The sequence below is a fragment of the Micropterus dolomieu genome, linkage group LG10 (genome assembly GCF_021292245.1).
Source record: "Micropterus dolomieu isolate WLL.071019.BEF.003 ecotype Adirondacks linkage group LG10, ASM2129224v1, whole genome shotgun sequence".
Taxonomy (NCBI): Eukaryota; Metazoa; Chordata; class Actinopteri; order Centrarchiformes; family Centrarchidae; genus Micropterus; species Micropterus dolomieu.
In genome coordinates, this window is record NC_060159.1 from 20,452,819 (window position 1) to 20,465,356 (window position 12,538).

Sequence of the window (12,538 nt, forward strand, 5' to 3'; positions counted from 1 at the left end):
CGACAGAGAGAGGCTCGAAAAGAGCGCAGATTGCTGGTGAAAGGGTGGGAGAGGAGAGGGAAAGCGTTGCTCTGGCAACGGAATCGGACGTGCTTTTCAGCGACGGCTTGTCTCCTTGAGCAACTGGTGTGTTGAATGTTTGGGTGTTGATGAACACAGCAAATGATGAAACCCATGTAGAAGGCATTGCGTCATCTATTGCAGTTTCCATGCAGGTAGGCTCTGGCAAAAAGTGGGCAACCATCAGAAGCTACATACAGTCTAGCTGCTGCCAGGAGTCAAGACGAGCTGACTGACTTATGTCACCATAATAAGCCACTGTTATCTGTGTAGCTGTGTCCAATATTGAGCTTGAAGGTTCATTCTTGACCCTGAAAACAGTAGTTTGACAATAAATAAGTTAAGCCACTGTTATCTGTGTTGCCCTTCATTGTTTAGATGTAGCTATTTGCAAAGGGCACAATGAGATTGCTTTTCTCAAGGGCAGTGCAATCATTCAAACAACATACAAGAATAAATAGATAAATAAGAAGTGGACGTCACACAACTTCATACTGAATAAAACCATAAATGTTCTGAATGTGTTGCATTTGTTATTATTGTACCTCTTTAGCACACAAACCGGATATTGGACATTCATTTAACATTCACTCAATGGTGTTTGTCAAGGGTACCAAGTGGTTCAAAAGAGGTCACTAGTAGACAGAGTTGGGGTGGTTCAATGGTGTTTAAAGTTTTTGCTGCACGGTTGGAGTTATAACTTGTTCAGAGTGGCTGAAATTACATTTGGTCAGACACTAGGATTTCTCTTATTGATTTGCAGCAGTGTAAGAAGTACTTAGACATTTGTTTTAAGTAAAAGTAGCAAAACATGCACACACGCACATAAGAAATACTCCATTACAAATAAAAAGTTGTGTGGTAGTTGGACTGTGAACATTCTTGTCCTTAGGTCGCTCTTGACAAAGAGATTTTGATCTCACACAACCTGATTCATTTAAGTTACCAAAAATCTTAAAAGTAGTCAGCATTTCTTACGTCTAATTAATTACTAATATTACAGTAACTTACAGTTTCTTCCATTCCTTTGTTTTACATTTTTATTTGAGTGGCTGTGGCTTAGGAGGTAGCCCAGTTTGATCCCCCAGTTCCTCCAGTCTGCATGTCGAAGTGCAGTTGGCACCTTGGCCTCTGCCATCTGTGTATGAATGTGTGAGATTGGGTAGTGATAAAGCCATCTAAAAGAAAAATAGACAAACCAATCGTAACACAAGAGTGCCACCATGCAAAAGTAATATAAATACATACTCAAAAACACCTCCAACACCAGAATTAGGCTACATACAAAACAAAGCACTTTCAAAAATACGTTGCCAAATAGACAAAGATCACAAAGAGTGAGGCTTCTTTATTAAAACCTGAACAGAGTAACCTATGTTTACCAATTTACCAGTGGTATGTCTGTTTGAATGTCACAAATAGCTCATTTAAAAGTCTTCATTAAATTAATGTACTAATGCTTAGCAATAGACAGCAAAAAAGACACATTTACTCTACATATGTGAAAAAAAACTGATTATAACTTAAATGCCGTAAGCCCAGCTTTGCACATTCCACCTGCCTGCTTTCCTCACATACATTAATTATTTCAACATAGACATTTAATTAGATAAGAGAAAGAACTGCCCTAATTAAAGCAGCACACTAAGTATCAACATAAGGAGTGGGTGAAAAGTGTGCGAGTCACAGGAATTCATCTCTCTCACAATCACCTGTGAATAGTCCTCTGCATTCTCCGTCCTGTTTGTCTTTTCTTCTCAATAATTATTGATTCAGGTTCCATTGAAAGTAGTTTGTATTCTCGTCTTCATTTACTCATTCTCTCCTCATTTACCTCTGCGTTCCTTTTATTTCCACTTTCCATCTATGCATCCATTATTCTAAAATGTCATCCAGGATTACATAACAATCTAATAAAGACAAAGGAAAAGAGATTACCGTCATTAAAACCTCTCTATTCCTGTAGCTCTGTGGGTCCTAACACTACCCACCCCATTCTGTCAAGGGGCGGATATTTGTGTGGGCAGTTTGTATTGTTCGCTGGTGGAAAACTGCTCCCCCAGGATTAGCTCAAGTAGTCTAATTGGGTGAGCAACAGAATGAAATTCAGCATGGATTAAAGTATAGCAAAGACAATAAATGACAGTTATTATGCCAATAAAATAGTGAGGCATCAGTTACTTGGGTGGCAGAAAATAGTGAGAACTTGAGAACACTTAGAGTTAGTGGTGAGGTTTACACTGGCTGAGAACTGCACTGTGTCTTTAATCAGGTTTATTTATGAGAACAATTTAATAAGATCTTTCTGAACACCTTAAACTACTCCAACTTCATTATTGGATTAAAATGAATGATGAATGGCATATTTATCCACCATTCGTACTGTAGGAAAGGTCCTGTGTAGAGCGGTGGCAGACTATGCAGCCTCTCAAAATACTGACTTCCTGGTGCAGATGAGTGTGATTGTGTGTGTCTGTGTTGCATGTGCCAATGATGCAACAAACACTTTACCAGCTGGTGACATTTCTTGTGCACAACTGATATGTCAAGGGAAAAACCTATATAACCCTATGTATGTAGTATATAAGTAAGTACAGTCTTATAGATATTATATATACTACTAATCTTCATTGATGCACCAATCAAACTTTTTAACATCCTGTACCTTTTCTGATATCTCAGCCAAAGTCATTCACTTGATGCCAAGTAATGATCCAATACCATACTGACAATGGAAACACTGAATTTTATAATTACATTTACATTTATTCATTTAGCTGACGCTTTTATCCAAAGCGACTTACAATTGCTATACATCTCAGAGGTCGCACGCCTCTGGAGCAACTAGGGGTTAAGTGTCTTGCTCAGGGACACAATGGTGGATGTCTCACAGTGGGAACTGGACCCAGGTCTCCCACACAAAGGCAAGCATCTTATCGATGCACCATCACCACCCCACATAATAACATTGACGAAATACTGTTGTAGATTGGTCTCGTCACCGACTGAGGATGTCGCATTGGTGTACCCTTGCTAATCATAGTTTACTCTTTTTGTCAGTTTATGCACAATCAGGAAATGATAAACGATGTGTCCTGATGGATGCAAATCAAAGTGAAACTTTGTAAATCAACTATTACTATCAGTCCGGTGTGCATTGCACTGTGGGACAATAGTGTCCATTCACAAACATAACAAACTAAAATTGTTTACATCTTGTATGTATTTCATAATTGGGTCACAGATCTTGTCTGTTGTGTCCGGGTTCCGTACTACAAATTTTATACTGTATGTACTACTAACTAATTGCATTGTTTCATGTTTGTTGTGTTAGTATTCAATTAGTGTGACCCAATTCCATACTATATACTAATTATGTACAGTGGTTGCAATATATTAATTGTCTTAGTATACTGTTTTTGCAGTCAGTATACAACAAAAACAGCATAGTACCTTTCTGTTTTGCACAGGAAATTATGCAGTATGTGTTCTGCTTGATATGAATGAAACAATGACTTTGGAATACCACAGTCGATTCAACATCAACAATTTGTTTTTAATGTTTTACTACTTTACATCGCAACATCAAACCTGATGTTATAATATCTGATGGCGACAATGTAGCAGCCGACTATTACATTGCGTCTGAGATATATTAAGATGTCAAGTAGTGAAGTCAGACATGGGGCAACCACCTACAGGATATAGGACCGCAGTAACCCGGAGAGGGAGAGTGGTGGAATTCCTGGCTCTGTTGCCCCTGGAAGCAGAGGAATGAAAAGAATGGGCCCCATTCACAAAGTTCCGCTCAAGCGGCACTCCTACACTAATAGAGATTGACATGAAGAAAGGCGACAAGTTGTTTTCACATACACTAGCTCTTTTGTCTCCTTTACTAAGGGGCATTATGCAGACAGAGTGCTCTGATAATAGACAGAATTTGATGCGCTTGTTTTTCATAAGTGGAGACCTCTGTGTCTTGATTGGAGTGTGTGTGCAATTAGTGTTTTGTTGCACATTGTCATTGTGAGGGTAAACTGGCAGAGTTATTAGCTATGCTGAGTGAGTGGCAGATATTTTAGGACAGGAGGAGAACAGCTACTGTTGATGTTCAATCCAATCGCTACTTCAAAAGAAGCAAATACCCAGAGATGGAGAGCTTTTCTTACCTCATCTCTTTTATACTGAACAAAAGTATAAACGCAACACTTTTTTGCCCCCATTCATCATGAGCTTAACTCAAAGATCTAAGACTTTCTCGATGTACACAAAAGGCCTATTTCTCTCAAATATTGTTCAAAAATCTGTCAAAATCTGTGTTAGTGAGCACTTCTCCTCTGCCGAGATAATCCATCCACCACACAGGTGTGGCATATCAAGATGCTGGTCAGACAGCATGGGTATTGTACAGGTGTAACCTTAGGCTGGCCACAATAAAAGGCCACTCGGAAATGTGCAGTTTCACTGTACTGAGGGGGTGCAAGGTGGTCCAGGGGTGTCCACCTGTGAGGTGGATGGATTATCTCGGCAAAGGAGAAGTGCTCACTAACACAGATTTTGACAGATTTGTGAACAATATTTGAGAGAAATAGGCCTTTTGTGTACATAGAGAAAGTCTTAGATCTTTGAGTTCAGCTCATGATGACTGGGGGCAAAAACAAAAGTGTTGCGTTTATAATTTTGTTCAGTGTAGAAAAGACTGTGGGACATTTTGAGCAAAGTAGATACTTGCCCAATGCCATGACCATATTTGGATGAGACAGTGGAGCTAACGGTCGTGTGTGGAGCTAGCTAGCTTGTTTAGCTAGGTGCATCTGTAATTCACATTAACTGTCATTTTAACAGGGCTGTTAACTTTGTCTAGCGAATAACAGGCTTAAAATTAAATGTACTCACCAGAGAAAGTGAACAGCCAACTCCTAATTAGCTTTTTCAGTGGCACAAGTTAAATTTATACTGTGCCGTGGGTAGGGGTCACTCTAGCCTGATTGACAGGTCACCATGGTAACGACTTGTCAATCATAGATAATCCCACCCTGAAGCATACTCTGCTTTATGGTATATTTTCCTCTAAACGGGACCATAATTTACTAAATGAACATCATGTTGTATTGATGAAGACTTGAAACTAGCGATTGAGACCATAAACTCATTTTGAAAGGACTGTGTTGGATTCACACCTCAAAGGAGGCACTAAATGAAAAGTCAAAATTATTCAGCTTTTACTTTCATTGTCATTGAAATGTTTCTTATTTATTAAAATTGATCAAGTTGATCCCATGGCCTTGAACAGGATAAGCTCTTTAGAGAATGGCCGGATGATTAGTTGGAGGTGGCATATTGTCATAACAATTATGGATGTTGTAGTCTTACCAGCCCATGTGCTGGAGTGTAGCCTGGGGCATATGGCTCAGATGTACTTGGTTTGAAGTAGTTAGAGCTAGACAAATAAACCTATTCATGACAAGCCAAATGCAATCAGCTTTATTTGAACACGCCTTAAAGTCCTGTCCACCAAGTTGAATGCCAGTTGTGAAAACAAACAAAGTTAAGACAAGACTAAGGAAGGGTATATCATAAGCTATTTAACATGTGTGTATTTTATGGCTGTGGCTTCAGCCATATGCCAGAAACATACTGAATCTATTGAGAAAGAGTCAAAAATAAAAGCAAAATAGAGAGAGGCAGGCTTTGCTCTCCTCTTGTACCTTTATGCCCTTTTATTTTGCCCTCACTTTCAGTCTGGCAGCGGTTAAAGAAGAATCAGCTACGCATGGAAAAACAGCTTTGGTATTTGTTTTCTTCTTCACTAACTGGAGCTGGATTTTCCCCCCCTATGCAGCTAAACCAACTTTAAAAGGTTGTGAAATATTTGTCTTTCTTCATAGTTCTTCACAAGTTCTGTTTTTCCTCAGATGCAGGGACCTATGCAGGTCTGTCTGATGGGAATTTGGGTTATCATTGTGTGCATGCATACTTATTAAGAGGCTTTATGTTAAGAAAGTACACTGCTAGAGATGAATAATATATATATTGTTAACCGTCTCTGCATGTGGTAAAGGGGCAGGTGCTTTCTCTGAGGTTTCACATCCAAGCTGCCTGTCAAAAGCAGTGCTGCACTATCCTCGCAATCCCAGCCTGCTTTTGTACTGTACAGGAACTTAGAGAGAATTCTTTTAAGATATGTTTGAAAAGGCAGAGGCAGACAGAATTCAAGTTCAAAATACCTCCCATTTGGCACTGCATGCACACACCTCCCCACGAAGAGAGCTGCTGTGTGACTCACGCTGGTGTGAAAACACAGTGGAGAGGTGGGAGGATGACATCACAGCACCCTGCAGAAGAACAAGTGCATTGGAGTTGGACCCCGTTCAAGCACGCACATAAGGGCACGTACACACGCACCTATATATGTGTACACACACTCCTCCTCTGCCACCGCCTCTCAGTCGTATCAGCCTCCCCCGCCACACGTGCACTCAAACACACACATTTCCTCACCAGAAATAACACTGGTTGTCCTGAGGAGACACTGGAGTTGTTATGTGTTTGATTTCTAACTTAATATCGGGGGGAGGGGAGATGAGCCAATGGTTGGCCAGGATACGGACATGCTCTGACAGGATTTGGGGGCCGAGGTTGAAAAACCTCAATATATGAAAAGAGAAGGTACCATTGACATCAGATATGAAACTGCACCAATCTCTTGCAGGTCTGTGTGTATGTGCGCCAGCATTCAGTAGGCCTATATGTTCAGCCACTGCTGCTTGGGCCCAGCTCCAGCTTCTACTGTGATAGCACATGTAGAAAGGAAGTGTGATTAATTGACAAACAGAAATCCCCCCCATACATGCTGCATTCAAACGCAAGAACACTCACATGCTTAGTGTTTCTAACACGATTGAAAGGAAGGAGGCAGGATTAGAGCTTGATCTGTGAGACAAGACGCTGATGCAGTGATTCACCAACAAAAACACATTTCACCATGCTTCCGACAAGCACAGTGTCTTCCTTGCGATTAAAAATAGTTAACCACAGGCTGACAAATACACGCTTGAGTCATGCAAACATGGTTGCTTTTGACAAAACAGTCTCAGCTCAAGTCAATTTAGTAGCTGTTCTGGAGCTTTTAATCATATGACTGCGTCTTCATGAACAGATAGAAGTTGTTCACTTATCATGGAATTGTAGAAGTTCAGATTCTCATTTTTTTTCAGCCTGCTGCTGCTGTTGGCCACACTAATGAGAGTAGTAATCCAAAACAGTAAAGTTGTATGCCATAAAACCCAGACATTAAATCAGAGCAGAGCTGAGTGGGTTGATAGCTACGAGTGGCACCGTTAACGTTACACATAGTCAGTTGATCCATTTAAAATACTAATTAAAGGACTAATCTAAGGACTTCTTGTTTGTGTTGGAATTCAAAGTCCACACATTCAGAACTCCATATGAAAAAATGTTACCTGTTATGTGATGCAGTCGGTGCAATAAGGTGTGTTTCTGTGTATACAAAGGTGGGAGGATGGGAGAACTGACTGGATTGTACTGGCTTTAAGTTGCTTTCAAGTGCTTCATGGAAGCCCCTAATTTTTAGTTTGGGGGTTTCAAAAAGAGGTGTTTCTAGATTGAAGTGCATTTAGGTAAAAAAAAAAAAAATTCTCACTAAGAAAAGCTGCCTCCTGCATCTGGAAATAAGGATGATCAGATCGTTGAGAGTGAACCAAAGCAGTATAGTTGCAGCCCAGAAAAACAGTGAGCTGAAGGATGCTTACAGAAAAGAGAGGAACTGCAGAATCAGGTGATGATTCTTTATGGCGTTGTTACTATGAGCAACACCTATCACATTACACATGGGCTGTCCCCAACTAAGGATTTACATAGTCCAATCAGAATCGTCAAGTCCTGCCTATAGTCGACTGATAGTCGAATCATGTGTGTTTTTGTGCGCGGCGATTGCGAGGCAGGGGGAGGGTAACAAATGGTGGCTCCGCTTTTATCTTGAGAAGCTGCTGTCTCTATTCATTCAACTTACACTGTAAATTTCCAGCTAAACGGACGCTTATTGTTGACCCTTCCCTCGCTCTCTCTCTCTCGCCTGCCATTCACCGGTCTTGTGGAGAGTTTTGCGTGCATTCCCTGCTGCTAACAACTGCAAGCACGTCGCAATTCCTCACCGTCTCTTCAGCAAGTTTTCCTCTTCTTTCACTAGGTATGCGCACTGACGACCCAGGGTTAGGGGTTACAATTTTGGATTTATTTACACACTTTAAAAACATTTTTTTAAAGTTTTATTCTTTTTACATGTTTATTTACAACATTAAACGTTGAAATGTATATTGTAATAGGCTGTATATTAACTTATTGGGAGAAAACTGGTAGTCCTATGTAAAATCAGATGTTGAGCACCCCCCTGTCGCCAAAATGGCATGATCCTTGTTTCAGTGCGAAGCTTCGACTGTGAGATTGACAGTCGAACCAGGCTCCGCCCATCGAAGCATCGAATCTTCGACCATTCGGGCTCAGCTCTACAAGTTTCCCATCATCTCTTAATTACATGCTCTTTTCGCTGAGTCAAAGCAACATGAACTGCAAAATGACATTGAAGCAGTGATCACAGAACGTAAGGCAAATTTTCTCTGTTGCTGTTGTTGTTTTGGAGGGAGATATTTCTGCAGCAGACTCGCCCTTCACACTCAGTTTTTAGATATTGTTAAAGAGCATAGATCGAGGTGGTTCTTAAGAACACAGGTAGCTTTAAAAAGCACCGTGCAACCACAGGTGGTATGGGAAGATGGAGGACAAAATGATTCAATGTAAGATCTGGCTGTACAAGAAACCTTCCACCTACACTGCTACATCAGAACGTGTGATTGAGAGTCTATTTTCTCCTCTGATTTTCTGGCACGCTGTGACCATGAAGCCACAGCTCCATTTGGAAGGGAGGCATTGGCGAGGATACTGGGAAGTGCAGAGGGCGGGGGGGCGTCTGGGTCTGGCTTGGCAGGGTGCTACAGCAGTTAATTAAAGCTGCCGGGCAGGTATTTCAGGATTAGGAGTGGGTGTTTAGAGAGGGCCTCTGGTGGCCTTTGCATTAAGTCGTCATCTCATGAGTAATAGTGGCTGTGAACACTTGACTATGCCGATTTTGATCCTACAAATGTGCTATGCGGTCGTACCAAATTAATTTGATGAGGTTCATATTTTTGCTTGGGTACTGAATATGTTTGTTACTGATACATTTGATTCCTTTTGTGTTGAGATGTCATCTTGTTGACCAGCAAGTCATAGGCTACATATTTGGCTAGCCATAATACTCATGGACAAGTGTGTTATTTTTTCTCATGTTTTGTTTTCTTGTGATCACAAATAATGTTATTTCAACAAAGTAGGATTATTCATTGTCACAAATGATCAAGAGAAAAGGCCTGTTCTTATTTTCAAAATGTCAAACAATTGCGATAATGAGAATTATTTGTCAAATTATGATCATTGGAAAACATTTGTGAATTCAGGAAAAAAACCTTATGAAGAATAAATGTGTTTATTGTGATCTTTAAAGCTGCACCAGTCAACATTTAATCACTGAAATGTCTTTGTGTAGTGTGAAACAACAAAGCCAAATCCACAGAGTGTTATATGACCCATCTCGGCAGCCTTCCCCAGGTCTAAGTAGCCTCTTTAAGCTATTTGTGGCCTGTAAATTCTTCTGTCATCAATCAATTATTTTGTTTTAACAAAGAAACCCACAGCTAAAGTGACTGTCCAGCAGCAAAATTAGCAACTCGCTAATGAAGAAAGTCAAAGCCCTAGCAGCTTAAGACCCTGCAGAGTTTATGGAGAACAAAAATTAAAAGGAATGCAGGAATTGGATGTACATTAGTCAAGTAGTCTGAAACACTCATACAATGAGTGCTGAATGTTGCATCATGTTGCCTGTGTGTGTCAGCTAATGTTTGCTAACACATTAGCAAAGCAACTTTATAAAGTGTTAATATGTTGGAGGTAGGGATTTTTCAGATTGGAGTTCCCCCAAGTGAGTTTTAAAGCTTTAAAGGTAGCTAGTAGAAGCTGGCATCAATGGAGGATATAGTGGAGTAAAACTGCAATTTCCGGTTTCTCTTTCAGATGTAAGAAAACCTCATTTTGGTAGCAACTTTAATGGATGGCATTTCCAACAAGTGCAAGACCTTTGTGGGCTTATCGTCACCAGCTTGACAGAAGTGGGCAGTTGAGTGGCCATGACAACGCCAGATATGATTGATATTATGGATAACAGAAACAAACAGCTACAATTATGTATTTAGCTAACTGTCGTGGAGTGTGAAGTTTTTTGTATGCTAACAAATTTATCCTTGTTTAACTTTGTTAAATCGTGAAGGGTTTCGATTCTGATTCTAAGTGCTAAGAATATTTTAGTAAACCCCAAGAACACTTTGTTCTTTCATTGAATTACAACAGCTTGTGGAATAGCTGTTAGCCTGGAGACATCAAGACTTCGGCTCTCTGTTAGTAACATGCTGACATTAATGTGCTAGCAATTAATGTTTGTGAAATAAACAACACAATTCATTGTGTTAAAGTTACCCCCTTCTTGAAAATAAGTATTTGTCTTTTAAAGCCAGGCCACAATTGTATGGTGTAAAGGTCAAGGGAATTCAGCTTGATTTGTGTGAACATGAATGAGCTCGAGAGCTTGTCTGTCTTTCTCTTTCTTTCCCATGAATAGAAACACACACCCCAGATTCCAAATCATTCAGTCATTTACATTTAGATATGCTGACGCACACACACACGCACACACACACACACACACACACACAAACACACATACACACACCATATGGCCGAATATCAGACAGCTGCAAGACCTGGAGAAATGTGGTAGTGGATTGTGTTGCAGAAAATGATGATGATGGCCTCTGCTCACAACAGCAACACTGAACTCCCATCTTGTGTACATATAAGTATGTGTGTGTGTACGTGTGTGCGGTGTGCGTGGGTGCTATGTGTCAGTGTGCAAGTTGCCTTGTTATTCTGTACGTGTGTCCGTGTGTCACTCAGCCTTGTGATAGATACTGAGCTGTCATTTCTGTCAACCAGACAACTGTTCCACATGCATATTCATCATTATGCTAATTTCACCCTGAAGAGCTTTAATGAGTTCTCACCATTAACAACTCAGATGAAGTGATGAAGAAAAGCTTTGCAGCTTTTTCCCCCCTGAAATTCTTACTTAGAACCCCCCATCACTGGCGACTAATGACAAATTAATATTGGGCTACTAAACTTTTTCTGCGTACACTAAATTACCGTGTAGGGAGTTGTAGTGTACTAAAACTGTCAGGTGGGCATTAGGGTATTTAAAGTATTCAAGTTATTTTAATAAAAGTGACAACCACATGGCAGTTGCAGGATTCTGTAGCAACTCGTGGTTTATTGCTGTAAATATTTCCTATGTAACACTATAAATGTCTAATGCGTTTCTCACCATGACACGTTTTAAGTGTCTTATACTCTAAAAGCAGGCTCTGCCAAACAAGGAGAGAATGAGATAATGGGATGAATCTGTCATCTAGTGGTCCAATTAGGAAGTAATATAACTGTCTGTCTAACACCTTGTGTGCAGAGTACTGTTATGTATATTAGAGGAGCACAACTCATTGCACTGAACATCAGTCTGATCTATTTTTATGTGATTTGGCACACAGCCACCATGTCATGACAATTATCAATAGGGTCCGGTAATATGATGATAAATACTATGAGAAGTGAGATGATGCAATGAAAATGTGTTAAACGAATCAATTTTGTTTGTCCCAATTGGAGGATTGGTTACTAGATCATCATCATGCAGGGGCATCGCTCAAAAGCTCCACCACTTACTACAGGAACTATTGTGTGACCCTTTGATCAATGCACATGTACAATGCAGTTCATCCAACTGAAAATTAAGAACTCTGATTCCACCATAATTATCAAAATGAATACCAGCAGACTGTTTGGGAATTGCTGAACTACTGGCTTATCCTGCTTTGATAGGAAGTTGACTATTTTGAATGGATACTACTGAGACATTGGAGGAAAAAGCGTCCACCCCTTTATGAACAATGGGCCAAAACAATGGCTCAATGGGCTGCTCATGAGAGGGTCACATGCTCTCTATTGAACAAGCTTGATCAATATGGGGTCCTTCCGCTGCCTGGGTTTCTGTAACTCAGAGATCAATTTAGTAATCTAGTGTAACCAATGGACTGCTGTGCTTAACCTCAAGGAAGATGTCAATGTGTGTGTGTGTGAATTCTTTCCCCTGTTTTGTACTCTATACTCTGTATTCTATTCTGGGTGTTAAAGTTCATTATTGACCCTGGAAACAGCAGTTTGACTTAAATGAAAAAATAAACACAACCAAATTATCATTAGGTCCACTTACTAGCTTTTTCCAGAGCCTTCAGCCGCACCTCATGGTCTTCCTCCACAG